At 43.8% G+C, this 16162-nt stretch overlaps 1 protein-coding gene across 1 annotated transcript in view; it reads left to right on the forward strand.

Annotated features, from left to right (window-relative positions):
- The window catches only part of LOC126470942 (tachykinin-like peptides receptor 99D), a 306661-nt gene that overhangs the window by 36199 nt on the left and 254300 nt on the right, over positions 1–16162 (forward strand). The gene's annotated exons all lie outside the window — the stretch shown is intronic.

Consider the following 16162-nt stretch of genomic DNA (forward strand, 5'->3'; position numbering starts at 1 on the left):
TTAAGTGCAATTATTGCCTTTGAATAAAACAGTCATTTCTGTTAGTCTCATTGTGTGTTCCTTTCATTTACCTTCTGTATTATACTGTAACAATTCTCTTCATGCATGGTCCTAGTTTCCTTGAGGTATGTTACTTGGCAGTGAACATCATGCCAAACTTACATTCGTTTTTAAAAACTGCACATCCCCATGTATCCAGAAAGGGTGATCAAATGGAGATGCGATTTTTGCCAAGTTACGGAATGCAACGTGGGAAATTCATGTAATGAGCAAGCAGTTTTCCCGATTTTAACCTGCCGAGTATGACATTAGACTTGTGTTTATTTGGCATGTAACTAGCCAGACGGAAAAAAATCACAGCATCAAAAAACAATTAAAGCAGAGTAATGAAATTTCGGAAATTTATTTCTCTAGGTAACATATGTAAGTGATTAAATGTGCAAGATCACAGGTTAATGTAAGCGTGAGATACGCCATTGCAACTTTGCAGTGTCGGACAGACTCTCAGTGACAGAGCATATCCGGTTTCTGCTGCTAATAATGCGAGTAAACCGTTCGTTTGTTGCATACTTTTTCGAGCTTCCTACAGAAACGACATATTTACAGTTACCTGTGTAGTTACTAGTTTATTTTTGTGATTCCTTTCGTGTTCGAGTGCTTACTAGGAACAAACTTTTATTTTAATAACAGTGTAGCGTACATTACCGCCGTTGTTTTCGACCCTTATATCGACCCTCGTATCGTAAAGGCTTTTGTTTGTTCCCATTAGTGTAGATCAGTATCGGACAGACCGTCAGTGACAGAGCACATCATGTTCCTGCTCCTAATAAACCGAATACACCGTTTGTTACATATTTTTACGAGCTTCAAACAGGAACGACTTCAGTGTGTGTGAAATCTTATGGGACTTAACTGCTAAGGTCATCAGTCCCTAAGCTTACACACTACTTAACGTAAATTATCCTAAGGACAAACACACACACCCATGCCCGAGGGAGGACTCGAACCTCCGCCGTGACCAGCCGCAAAGTCCATGGATGCAGCGCCCCTAGACCGCTCGGCTAATCCCGCGCGGCGCGACTTCAGTAATGGATAGGAACTATGATTGCTGTGAACATATGAGAGCTGAGTTGGTGACCCTTCATTCACAGCCCTTTGCTGAGCTGGCTTCCGTCACACAGCTTGAGGTTACTGCCAAGGGGCATCACTTTTGGGGGTGGGACGCGGTGAGGCGAGGGACACGGAGCACGTCCCACACCTCCCCCGATCGGTCCAGTGCTATAGCCGCCCCAGGTACTGCCTGCACTGAGGTTGACCCCTCACCAGTGGTCGAGTGGGAGATCATTCCAAAGTCTGGCAGGTAGCGAAAGACTTCCTGAGGGGCCCATTGTAGGGCCTCCTGGGCTCGTTTGACGAACAGGTTTTGAGCGCTACGTGTTGCTGACGAAGTCTCGAAGCCGAATGCAGTCGTCCATGCTGTTCCAGAGGAAGCTTCTCCACCCGTAAGGTCTGGGCATTCACAGAGGATGGTCTTGCTCGTAGTTGAGAGCTCAAACGTTAGGCGCGTAATGGAGCTCCTTAGGGACATAACGGCCAAGGAGGGGAAAGAAGCCAGTGTGCCCTCCGTCTGCATTCTGGATGAGGAAAGGGTGGTTTCGGATACCACGAAGAGCACAGGGTGAAGCCGGCTGCAGGTGGTAGCTCATGTCGGTGCTAAAGACGTGCGTTGCTTTGGATCAGAGGAGATTCTCTCTGGTCCCGGAAGGCTAGCTGAAATCGTAAAGATTGCCAGTCTCTCCACCATCTGCGGCATAGTCAATAGAACCGATTTGGTCCTTTGGTGCAGAGCCAAGTGGAGGGTCTGAATCATCGGCTCAGGCAGTTCTTTGACCGTGTAGGTTGCGGATTCCTTGAATTCTGCCATTGGTTGTGGGTTCCCGGATTCCACCTAATAGGTCAGGAGACGACTACACACAGTAACTGGCTACACGGGTAGCGGGGAGCAGTGTGGCAGGGACTGGACGGTTTTTTAGGTTAGAGGGTCTCAGGAAACCACAGAAAGGGCAACCGACTAAAAGGGGGGGGCGGTAAAACACAGTAAGGTAGTTGTAGAAACGAACGACATTGTAGCCCTAAATTTTCATAGACGTTTTGAAAAAGAACAAGAGCTCCAAGCAGTAATAGAAATAACTGAAATATTTTTAGGTGCAGTAAACTGTGTAAAGCCGAAAATAAGTTCAACCGAAAATTTCCAAACGATCTAACAGTGTTCAGAAAGGATAGATTAAATGCAGAAGGTGGTGGTGTATTTATTGCTGTCAGAAGTGCTTTACCTTGTAGTGAAAATTAAGTAGATAGTTCCTGCGAAATAGTGTGGGGAAAGGTTATACTTGACAATCAGACTAAACTATTAACTGGATAGTTTTACCGACCCCCCACTCAGAAGATGTGATTGCTCAACAGCTTAAAGGGAACTACAGTTTCATTTCGAATAGGCACCCTAGTCATACAGTTATCGTCGGTGGTGACTTCAATCTACCCTCGATATGCTGGAAAAATAGTAAGTTTATGGCCGGCGGCAGGCATAAAAATAATGGTTCAAATGGCTCTGAGCAGTATGGGACTTAACATCTGAGGTCATCAGTTCCTTAGAACTTAGAACTACTTAAACCTACCTAACCTAAGGACATCACACAAATCCATGCCCGAGGCAGGATTCGAAACTGCGACCGTAGCGGTCGCGCGGTTCCAGACTGTCGCACCTAGAACCGCTCGGCCACACCGGCCGGCAGGCATAAAAAGTCATCCGATATTGTACTGAATGCTTTCTCAGAAAATTATTTTGAACAATTACTCCATGACCCAACTCGAAGCTTGAATGGTTCAGAAAGCGTACTTCACCTCTTAGCAACAAATAATCCTAGTCAAATAAGGAGTGCCGTGACGAATACAGGGCTTAGCGACCACACGGCAGTTGCTGCTAGGCTGAATACCGTAACACCTACAATGATAAAAAAGAAACGCAAAGTATATCTATTTAAAAACGCCGTGAAAAATGCTCGTAAGCCTTTTTAAGAGAGACTCTTCACTTCTTCGGATCTGAACACTTAAGTGTAGGAAATGATGAATTCAAACAGATAGTATGACGGCAATTGAGAGATATACGAGGTGCATTCAAGTTCTAAGGCCTCCGATTTTTTTTCTCCGGACTCGAAAGAGATAGAAACATGTGCATTGTTTTAAAATGAGGCCGCGTTCATTGTCAATACGTCCCAGAGATGGCAGCACCGTACGGCAGACGGAATTTTACCGCCAGCGGCGAGAATGAGAACTGTTTTAAATACTTAAAATGGCGACGTTTTCCTTACTTGAACAGCGTGCAATCATTCGTTTTCTGAATTTTCGTGGTTTGAAACCAACTGAAATTCATCGACAGTTGAAGGAGACATGTGGTGATGGAGTTATGGATGTGTCGAAAGTGCGTTCGTGGGTGCGACAGTTCAATGAAGGCAGAACATCATGTGACAACAAACCGAAACAACCTCGGGGTCGCACAAGCCGGTCTGACGACATGATCGAGAAAGTGGAGCGAATTGTTTTGGGGGATCGCCGAATGACTCTTGAACAGATCGCCTCCAGAGTTGGCATTTCTGTGGGTCCTGTGCACACAATCCTGCATGACGACCTGAAAATGCGAAAAGTGTCATCCAGGTGGGTGCCACGAATGCTGACGGACGACCACATGGCTGCCTGTGTGGCATGTGGCCAAGCAATGTTGACGCGCAACGACAGTATGAATGGGACTTTCTTTTCGTCGGTTGTGACTGTGGATGAGACGTGGATGCCATTTTTCAATCCAGAAACAAAGCGCCAGTCAGCTCAATGGAAGCACACAGATTCACCGCCACCAAAAAAATTTCGGGTAACCGCCAGTGGTGAAAAAATGAAGGTGTCTATGTTCAGGGACAGTGAGGGTGTAATCCTTACCCATTGCATTCCCAAGGCCACTGCGGTAACAGGTGCATCCTACGAAAATGTTTTGAAGAACAAATTCCTTCCTGCACTGCAACAAAAACGTCTGGGAAGGGCTGCGCGTGTGCTGTTTCACCGAGACAACGCACCTGCACATCGAGCTAACGTTACGCAACAGTTTCTTCGCGATAACTACTTTGAAGTGATTCCTGATGCTCCCTACTCACCTGACCTGGCTCCTAGTGACTTTTGGCTTTTTCCAACAATGAAAGACCCTCTCCGTGGCCGCACATTCGCCAGCCGTGCTGCTATTGCCTCAGCGATTTTCCAGTGGTCAAAACAGACTACTAAAGAAGCCTTCGCCGCTGCCATGGAATCATGGCGTCAGCATTGTGAAAAATGTGTACGTCTGCAGGGCGAATACGTCGAGAAGTAACGCCAGTTTCATCGATTTCGGGTGAGTAGTTAATTAGGAAAAAAATCGGAGGCCTTAGAACTTGAATGCACCTCGTATGCCACATAAATTGATAAGTGGTGCTAATGATCCCCCCTGGTACAGAAAACGGGTCAGATCACTGTTGCAGAAGCAACGAAAGAAGCATGCCAAATTTCAAATAACGAAAAATCCCCAAGATTGGCAGAATTTTTGCAGAATTACGAAATACAAGGCGTACTTCAATTCTAGATGCTTTTAATAATTTGCACAATGAAACTCGGTCTTGGAATCTGGCAGAAAACCAAAAGATATTCTGGTTATACATAAAGCACGCCAGTGGCAACAAGTAATCAATACCCTCACTGCGCGATAACAACGGTGAAGTTACTGATGAAAGTGCCACTAACGTAAAGTTATTAAACATAGTTTTCCGAAACTGCTTCACAAAGTAGATGAAGTAAATATTCCAATCAAGAACAATTGCCAAGATGAGTAACATGGAAGTAGACATGCTCGGTGTAGCAAAGCAGTTTAAATCACTTAATAAAGGCAAGACCTCCGGCCCAGATTGTATACCAGTCAGGTTCCTTTCAGAGTATGCTGATACAATAGCTACATATTTAGCAATTATATATAACCCCTCGCTCACAGAAAGATCCGTACCTAAACACTGGAAAACTGCCCAAGTCACACCAATACCGAAAAAGGGAAGTAGGACTGATCTGCTTAATCACAGGCCCGTATCCCTAATATCGATTTGCAGTTGGGTTTTGGAGCATATACTGTGCTCGAACATTATGAAGTACCTCGACGAAAGTGATTTATTGACACATAGTCAAAACGCATTCAGAAAATATCGTTCTTTTGAAACACAACTAGCTCTTTATACTCATGAAGTAACTAGAACTATCTACAGGGAATGTCAAAATGATTCCGTATTTTTAGGTTTCCAGAAAGTTTTCGACACCGTTTCTCACAAGCGTCTTCTAACCGAACTGCGTGCCAATGGAATATCTCCTCAATTGATAACTGGATTTGTGTTTTGCTGTTATAAAAGTCACAGTTCGTAGTAATAGAGGGAAATTCATCGAGTAAAGCAGGAGTAATATCCGACGTTCACCAAGAAAGACTTATAGGCCCTCTGTTGTTCCTCATCTATATTAAGGACACAGGAGACAATCTGAGCAGCCGTCTTAGACTGTTTGCAGCAGATGTTACCATTGATCGTCTTGTAAAGCCACCAGATGACCAAAACTATTTGCAAAATGATTTAAATAGGATATCTGTATGGTGCGAAAAGTGGCAATTGACCCTGAATAAAGTAAAGTGTGAAGTTATTCACATGAGTGCTAAAAAAACAACCCTCTAAATTTCGATTGCTCGTTAAGTCACACAAATCTGAAGGCTGTAGATTCAACTAAATACTTAGGTATTACAAAGACAAAAAAACATGAATATCAACAATTACACAGATAATGTTGTGGGTAGAGCATATCAAAGACTGTGATTCACTGGCAGAACACTTAAAAGGTACAAACAAGTCCACCAAAGAGACTGCTTACACGACACTTGTGCATCCTATTCTGGAGTATTGCAGTGGCGGTGTGGGATCCGTGTCAGGTGGGACTGACGGATGACATGGAACAAGTTCAAAGAAGGGCAGCGCGTTTTGTATTATCGCGAAATAGGGGAGATAGGGCTACAGACATGATACGTGAATTGGTGTGGCAGCCATTAAAACAACGGCATTTTTCGTTGCGACGTGATCTTCTCATGAAATTTCAATCACCAGCTTTCTCCTCCGATTGTGCAAACTCTCTGATGGCACCCACCTACATAGGGAGAAATGATCATCACGATAAAATAAGAGAAATCAGGGCTCGCACAGGAAGAAATATGTGTTCGTTTTTGCCGCTCGATAGTGGAACGGTTCAGAGACAGCTTGAAGGTGGTTCATTGAACCCTCTGCCAGGAACTTTATTGTGAATAGCAGAGTAATCACGTAGATGTCGATCTAGATGTAGATGTAGAAATTCTGGCACATTAATAACCGCTGTCGTTGCCAGGATGTTGAGTGGAAGCACGCAGACGTGCGCACATTGTGTTGTACAGGCGCTAGATGTGAATTTGTGGGATGGAGCTCCAAGCCTGTGGCAACTGGTGGATCAGTACAGGAACGGTTAATGTGTTTTGTGGATGACGCTGGAGTTGTCGACCGATGATGTCACATTTGTGTTCGACTGGAGGCCGTTATGATGATCGAATAGTCCAAGGCAGCTTGTTGACCCTCTATAGAGCACGTTGGGTTGAAACAGCAGTATGTGGGTGAGTGTTAGCTTCTTGGAAAGCACCTCGTGGAATGCTGTTCATAAATGGGAGCAAAACAGGTCCAAACATCAGACTGATGTACAATTTTGCTATAAGGATGCGTGGAACAACCAAGAGAGTGCTTATGCTGCCTTACGAAGTGGCACCCCAGACCATAGCTCCTGGTGTAGGTCCAGTGCGTCTGGCACGCAGACAGGTTGGTTGCAGGCCCTCTAATAACCTCGTTTTAACCAGCAAACGACCATCAGTGGCAACGAGTCAGTACCAACTTTGAATAGAATACACAACAGACCTCTACACTGCCCTCCAGCGAGCTCTCTCTAACGCCAGTTAAGTCACAAATAGCAGAGGTTTGGGGTCGGTGGAATGCACTCTACAGGGCAACTGACTCTGAGCCGTCAGTGAGGTAACAGATTTGTAGTAGTTGAGTCACTGTGGTGCCAAATGCTCAAGAATCATACGCCGATCAAGGTGATCTTCCTTCATGTGGCCGTCCAGAGCCCTGTCTTCTTGTGACCGTACATTCTCGTAATCACCGCTGCCAGCTGAAGAAACATCCAGCTTCTCTTCGTCCTATTATAGGCACTCTTGAAATTCAGGGAGATGTTGATAATGGCGTCTACGTCGCCTTAAAAAATTCTTGACTAACATCAGCTCATCACGTCAGACTCAAAGGTAACTAACGATCACGACCGTTACAGCGTGTATTTAAAGCAAACCTGATTTGCATCGTCATAATGGCTCTACTATCGTCACTCTTATGCGACTGGCGTGAAATCTAGATAGACATCATCTTTCATATGACACGACTGTCAACTCTCGTTTATGTTGCACAACTCCTTCTTAGTGTTGAGGTGATTTTTTTTTTTTTTTTTTTTGCGTCTGTGTATTTGTTCCCCCTGTAGAATTACATCCTTCCAATGACTCCACCTTCCATCTTCTGCTTTCTCCTGCTAATCTTTGGTATACTAGTCTAATATTTGACGCTTCAGACCGATCTTCTGGTAAATATTTAAACCATGAATGCTACGCTAACTCCCAAAATACTTTGATATTATTGTAAGGGTTTTGAGCTTCTCGATCTCGTTTGATCAGTTTAGTGCATGCAGTTGAGTGCATGTGATTCCTCGATTAGGTGCACTACTCCCTAGGCCATAGAAGTATGGCCTAAATTCTAGATGCTTAGATTCCGTTCAGAAGATTTCTGCATTACAGCTCTTCCAGGTTTGTCCACAACGTTTCTTCACTGATTCATTCTTCTTGTTAGTGGTTTTTTTTCTACCGTATCTATGTTTGTGGTATGATCTTTAACTTATTTACTCAATTTTCCTACCCATTTGGTGTTCATTTCTACCATGTAGAACTCACTACTGCAGCTTGAATTTCTACAGTTATTACTCTGGAGTGCATTTCAATCGTTAATGTGTTTAACTACTCTACAGAGGCCTTAGTCGGTACTGTGTTTTAGCATGTAACACTACTGTTTGTCTTTGTATCTGCCAGTAACAATTCGTTGCACGATTTCTTTCTTGTTTCCAAACAATCGAGAGGCGAATCTAAAGACTCATTACCGATTTCACTTTCAACCCTAAGCCCGTTAGCCTCAAATCTAATGATTAATTGTTACAAATGGTTCAAATGGCTCTGAGCACTATGGGACTTAACATCTGAGGTCATCAGTCCCCTAGACTTCGAACTACTTAAACCTAAGTAACCTAAGGACATCACACACATCCATGCCCGAGGCAGGATTCGAACCTGCGACCGTAGCTGTCGCGCGGTTCTAGACTGAATCCCCTAGAACCGCTCGGCCACAACGGCCGACCTAGCGTGCAAGAACTGATACTGCAACGGAGGCGCTGTGCTGTATGACACTGCCGTGGTTGTTAATGGACTTTATACATTTAGCAAACGATTAATGCTACTGTAAGCAAGTGGAATGACTCTTGGTAGCTCTCAGCTGTGTTCTCAAAGTCAACACTTGCCAGCACTCGTAAATGATATGGGTGGTCTACAGGCAGTGGTGGCTCAAGGGTCGCCCACTAATGACGTTTTTCCTTTGTAGCTATCCATCCTATTTGCATGTAGCACACCTCGTGGTTGAGATTTCCTTGGTATTACTTTTTTCTTTTCAAGAATAATACTCTCCGTAATAATTGTGCAGCACCTACATCCTCATTCACTAACGCATACAATGCTCCAGAGCCACGCCACATTGTGGTAACTGAAACAAGTGCAGTGATAACAGTCACAGACAAATGGCGGCTCGCATAGGTCCCACGATCAGGAGCTCCATTATTGATATACCCATTCCTTCAGGTGTTGGTGATTTCGCGTGAACCATGAGACATGTGTGGCTTAACGAATAGCGTGAACACAGTAAACTTTGTTTCTGCTCCGCGCATTGTTTGTGAAGTTCTTATTTTAATAAATGTGCAGCTTGATTTCTGTTTTTTTTAATTATTGAAACTTAAAGTTGACTTTTTCTTATAAAACTTTGTCAGAACAAAAGGAAAATATTTTTTATAACTAACTAATGAATCATTCAGAGTTACCTCATCCGTTGTGACTCCTCTGGTGTGCCAGTTCAACCACATTTCGGAATTTTTCTTTTGATATAAACCTAAAATTAAGTTTTTCTCCGTTATTTCCTATTTCTTAGTAGTCTCTCTTAACTGCTTGAAGGCTGAGAGATTCCTCGGCCAGACGTAAGATTTACACATGATATAACGAACATATGCAAGGTACAGCTCTGTCACATGTTCATAAAAGGAAAATCTTTCGGTCTAAATACTCTAGTTATAACGCAACTACTTGTAGAGTTCCATATCTGATACGTTGTTGAATATCTGTCTTTGAGATCTAAGATTTGGAATCTCGAATAACTATAGCTCTACTGGAAATAGAGTAGATGCTTTCTACACTGCCGGAAAAAAAGGCAGTACCCTCAAGGACAAGGTCATTTTATTGACAAGTGTTGTGACAGTGAGATCATCATTGTAGGAGTACATGATAAAAAATTCAGACTAAATGAAACACGCATGTCTCAGTAAGGGCTGGCCAAACAGTCGCATCAGTACACGGTGTATTCCTCTTAGGGAGCAACGCAGGCGTGTATTGCATCCTGCGGTACATTTCCCTAAGGAACTTGCGCATTTCGATGCAATACGGGTGTGGATCTTGCAGACGCCCGAGGACGAGTAAGTTTCCGTTTCATCATGTCCCATATGCGCACGACTGATGAGACATCTGGTGATTTTGCTTGCCAGGGCAGTTGTTGTACACTACGAAGAGCATGTTGTGTCGCAGCCGGTGTATGTGGAAGTGCATTGCCCTGCTGAACAATTACATCATATTCCTATCGAACATATGGCTATATTCAGGTTGATACCAGCCTGTGCAATGTAGCTCTTCAGGTTACTTTACCCTGCAGAAACACCAAACGTGACCGCGATCTGTAACTGATGGCCTTCCAGACCACGAGGCCTGGGGAGATAACTAAGCATCATGGGCCAATACTCTCTGGACGAGGCGGATCATCAGGTCTAAACTATACTCGTGTACGTCCACCACTCGCACGCCGAGAGAAACTACTCTCATCAGTGAAGACAACATGACCCCATCACACTCTCCAGTCAACACTTTCACGCCGGCCGAAGTGGCCGTGCGGTTCTGGGCGCTGCAGTCTGGAACCGCGAGACCGCTACGGTTGCAGGTTCGAATCGTGCCTCGGGCATGGATGTGTGTGATGTCCTTAGGTTAGTTAGGTTTAACTAGTTCTAAGTTCTAGGGGACTAACGGCCTCAGAAGTTGAGTCCCATAGTGCTCAGAGCCATTTGACCCATTTGAACCAACACTTTCACGACACCATTGAGGTCGTAGTGTCAATGGTTTCTTGGCCAGGCGCACACTTCATCGTAGTCCTGTTGCAAGCAGACGTTTTCCCAAAGGTCTTTGATGAAACCGCAGGTGCAACATGTGTCCACATTTCTTCTCTGTATGATATTCGGTCGGCCACTGTTGATCGCAAAATGCGTCGAACTTGACGTGCGTCTGTATTGCACGGACTTCCAGTAACTGATCCACAGGTGTAGAAATGTTGCACAAACCACTGTAGAAAGCAACGACACTTCGCTGATACATGGTACCCAGAATGTGCCGCCATCATTCGATACATCCAATCCCGTTCCCCAGACCCACAATGCGACTCCGCTCAAATGGCTGAAGCAGCTCAACAGGAGTACGTACTCGACACCGGGCCATAGTTGCACCGTAGAATGAAATTCAGCAGAGTTAATGCTTGCAGATTCATAACAGAGGGTGCACAGACAGGCCTCTTGAGTGCCACTACCTCGCCGATGTTCGTGACAAATAAACCACTAACACTTCAACCACTCAGAAAGAACATGTTACACTATTGTGCCACTGAACACAGTCAGTGAGGATGTTGCATTTTTTCGGATAGTGCCTGTCTGTACAGTTCACACTACTGTAGCAGATATTATATTGAATTATCAGTTTACTTCTATGTAGTATATCTCAACGCAAATACACTAATTACGTCTTCAGAGCTTCTGAAAAAATATATTTATATATCAACCGCGGAAGAATTTAAGAATTTTTATTTGATATTCATTCATTCCAACACACGAATAGTGACAATCACAATGATTATAATGTTGGAAGAAATAAATCATTCCTCAAAAAACTACGTAACTAGGGTCTACAGTTGACGAAAGTGGCTAATGAAGCCAGGAGCTTCATAATTTTATAAAATATTAAGCATGTCACCTTATCACGGTTATACAATTTCCAGATTAAAATTCGGTGGTAAAACTGTAATGTCAACAGAAAACCAAGGAAACATCGACTCTGACACAAGCCGGCCGAAGTGGCCGTGCGGTTAAAGGCGCTGCAGTCTGGAACCGCAAGACCGCTACGGTCGCAGGTTCGAATCCTGCCTCGGGCATGGATGTTTGTGATGTCCTTAGGTTAGTTAGGTTTAACTAGTTCTAAGTTCTAGGGGACTAATGACCTCAGCAGTTGAGTCCCATAGTGCTCAGAGCCATTTTTTTGACTCTGACACAAATAGACGTTCGACAATTGAAGATGTTCTCATAAGTGAATAGCTAGTGATCCTAAAATAATAAATCGGAAACAATTAGTGTTCATTTTCATTAGCTGAATGCACCAATCGAACTGAACTCACTCAGTCTTATGTAAGGTAGGGCCGAGTTCTTCGTCTTTCAGCAAGGAAAAACTTTCAGATGTTCGTCGGAAATGTCAGGTTTATTTACTGGTATTCGAAGTCATTGGCGCCCTTCGTCCTTCATAGATACACTCCGATAGATCGAAAAGAAACATCAGTGAACTGGAAAAGAGCTTTTTAACATAACTGCCGAAATACCATAAAAGATAAGATGACACTATCGGCTAGGCAAGCTATAAAAATTACAAATAAATATCTAAAGAACTAGAAGACGCATCGCATCATCTTCCGTTTAATCGAGTTCGGCATGCAAAACTGCACCGAATCAGCTGTACAAAATGCCAGTCAACATAAAAAAATTACGTAAGCGCTTTATCAAGTCTTGCTGTAACTCTTACGTCCCAGTAAACTGACAAAAATCCTTAGAACATCGCTACGTCTACGAAACAGGTACGTGGAAATATGGACTGTAGTGACCCATAGACTCGAAGAAGATCCCCATCGACATCATTTTGCTAGGTAGCACCACAACGTTTTCTTCCTAAGGCAAAATTGGCCTTGAAGTGTTTCGCAGCATCGTATTTAAATTATATGCTGAAGTGAAGTTCATTTATGTGAAGGTTAAGGACTGTTAGACATACACAATAATGCCGGGCGTCATGACGGTAAGCCGTGCACTGTTGTGTAGCAGTATAATATAGAAACACTTGGGATGCAAGGCGCACCAGTACGGAAACAGTGTGTCTGCGGCACTTTCTTCTCCTCTGTTCGTTTTGCATGTGTTTTAGAGTGGTAGAATAGGGAGAAAGTGTGTGAATCACTTTACGTGTGCATATCAGACGCATCTGTAGTACTTCAGGAAAGCAATGCCACAGGTAGATTTATTTCACAGTGGCGTTGTTGATTTCAGGATAGAATACACACTAAATGGCAGAACGGAATAAGCCTATAACAAATTAAAATTTAGTCGACAGGATTCTTATGATACGTAAAATGCTAGAAGGCGTACCAATGACAATGTACGTCATTCCACTGAGACATTGAGGCAGCCTGTCCGTCACATATCGTCCCTCACTTTGTCTATCTTTTATTTTTGGCAGATTGATCCGCACACTAAAATCCCACCAATACAGTTCCTTCGAATTAAAGGCACTGCGTGATGAAGTGAATGTAGCGCGTAACTCACCGTGAAGTCGAAAGTGGCAATGGAAGACCGTCCTCTTTGCGTATGAGCCGTGATGCAGACATGATACTGGGCGTGTTTTACATGATGTGTTAGGATATGGGTTCGAACTGATGGGCGGCTCTGGATTACTAGTGTCTCCAGCGTGAACTCTTCCCATGTCTCTCTTTCTACAGTAGTCTGCTCGCTCCTAGCAAGTAACTGTTATTAAAACCACATGGAATGCGGTAGGCCAAAGGACTACTGTCGCCTCCACGGAAAGTTAGTGACTTGATACTCTATTTTGCCATATGCAGACATCACACCCATTTCTGCTGTAATATCTGGCGTAGGGACACCACACACGGCAAGTGCTGCCTCCTGTTCCAAAGGTTCTTTCCTACATATCTGGCATCCGTAACACAGTGACACGTATCACAGCGTTGTCAGTCCATTTACTAACATGTACTTTATTGATGTGCAGATTTTGGCCAAAGACTATATGGGGTTTGCCGGCAGCCAGTCGCAAGTCTTCCTATTAAACTGTAAGTCAAGGTTTTGGCCCTTTGACGAAGATGAGATGAATGATAAGGGCGTCACATATATTAAGATCCCTTGCGAAGGAAATCCCCGACCCCGCCGAGAATCGAATCTGGGGACCTGTTATACAAAGGCAGTAGCGCTAACCTATTTCTTTTTCTCTTCGTTTTGTTCGTACTGTTTTCGTAATTTGGCATTTGATATATGCGGGTATCACATCACACTCCTCCAAGTTCGTCGTTAAATACTTCACTGAGTTCTTTTATTACAATTGCAGCCAGCACTCAGATCTAACTCCCTAAGCTACCATGCCAGCAGCATTATACTCCAAGCTTTATACACCACTGTCACAGTTGAAAAGTAAAGGAGATGCGTCAGCACGAATATTATTGTTTAATCATAGAAAGGCCGGCCCCGGTGGCCGAGCGGTTCTAGGCGCTTTAGTCCGGGCAGCGCGACTGGTACTGTCGCTGGTTCGAATCCTGCCTCGGGCATGGTTGTGTGTGACGTCCTTAGGTTAGTTAGGTTTAAGTAGTTCTAAGTTCTATGGGACTGATGATCTCAGATATTAAGTACCATAGTACTCAGAGCCATTTGAACCATTTGAACCATAGTAAGACACCATAGAAGCTGCTGACTACTGACAAGCATAAAACTACCTGATTCCGTAGCGAAGCTGCACGGAGAGTTCTTCATTTAACCATTATCTCCTCTGATAAAGAAGTATTGCCAGTAGTATGGGGTACCTATTACAGTTGAACATTGCGGCACAACAAGTCTCCGAATGTAACATGGGTACAGGTCCAAGGTGCAAAAAAAAAAAAAATGTTGCAGTACAGAAGGTGACGTCTTGCAGTGAGTGGATTAAACTCTTGAAGGATATGACCCGGTGATTAGGGACAACTGGTGAAACATGTCAGTGCTGGGAACCTTAATCAACATAAAAGTGTTTGAGTGAGGAGTTCCAGATTGGAGTGGAGTGTTTATAATCGGGAGCGAAATATTTTTAACACAAATATATCATTGGATGTTCAAAATTTCTGTTAAAAGTAATTAGCGTTTGCTTCCCAAAAGAAGTCAAACCTCACAGCAACCGATCAAAAGGAGTAGCGTAGCTTGACTAAAATATATTCGACACAAGGAAGGTTACGGTTCTACATCTACATCTACATCCATACTCCGCAAGCCACCTGACGGTGTGTGGCGGAGGGTACTTTGAGTACCTCTATCGGTTCTCCCTTCTATTCCAGTCTCGTATTGTTCGTGGAAAGAAGGATTGTCGGTATGCTTCTGTGTGGGCTCTAATCTCTCTGATTTTATCCTCATGGCCTCTTCGCGAGATATATGTAGGAGGGAGCAATATACTGCTTGACTCTTCGGTGAAGGTATGTTCTCGAAACTTTGACAAAAGCCCGTACCGAGCTACTGAGCGTCTCTCTTGCAGAGTCTTCCACTGCAGTTTATCTATCATCTCCGTAACGCTTTCGCGATTACTAAATGATCCTGTAACGAAGCGTGCTGCTCTCCGTTGGCTCTTCTCTATCTCTTCTATCAACCCTATCTGGTACGGATCCCACACTGCTGAGCAGTATTCAAGCAGTGGGCGAACAAGCGTACTGGACCTACTTCCTTTGTTTTCGGATTGCATTTCCTAACGATTCTTCCAATGAATCTCAGTATAGCATCTGATTTACCAACGATCAACTTTATATCATCATTCCTATTTAAATCACTCCTAATGCCTACTCCCAGATAATTTATGTAATTAACTGCTTTCAGTTGCTGACCTGCTATTTTGTAGTTAAATGATAAGGGATCTATCTTTCTATGTATTCGCAGCACTTTACACTTTTCTACATTGAGACTGAATTGCCATTCCCTGCACCATGCGCCAATTCTCTGCAGATCCTCCTGCATTTCAGTAGAATTTTCCATTGTTACAACCTCTCGATATACCACAGCATCATCCGCAAAAAGCGTCAGTGAACTTTCGATGTCATCCACAAGGTCATTTATGTATATTGTGAATAGCAATGGTCCTACTACACTCCCCTGCGGCACACCTGAAATCACTCTTACTTCGGAAGACTTCTCTCCATTGAGAATGACATGCTGCGTTCTGTTATCTAGAAACTCTTCAATCCAATCACACAATTGGTCTGATAGTCCATATGCTCTTACTTTGTTCATTAAACGACTGTGGGGAACTGTATCGAACGCCTTGTGGAAGTCAAGAAACACGTCATCTACCTGTGAACCCGTGTCTGTGGCCCTCTGAGTCTCGTGGACGAATAGCGCGAGCTGGGTTTCACACGACCGTCTTTTTCGAAACCCTTGTTGATTCCTAGAGAGTAGATTTCTAGTCTCCAGAAAAGTCATTATACTCGAACATAATACGTGTTCCAAAATTCTTCAACTGATCGACGTTAGAGATATAGGTCTATAGTTTCGCACGTCTGTTCGACGTCCCTTCTTGAAAATGGGGATGACCTGTGCCCTTTTCTAATCCTTTGGA

Source organism: Schistocerca serialis, chromosome 3 (assembly GCF_023864345.2).
Source record: "Schistocerca serialis cubense isolate TAMUIC-IGC-003099 chromosome 3, iqSchSeri2.2, whole genome shotgun sequence".
Classification (NCBI taxonomy): domain Eukaryota; kingdom Metazoa; phylum Arthropoda; class Insecta; order Orthoptera; family Acrididae; genus Schistocerca; species Schistocerca serialis.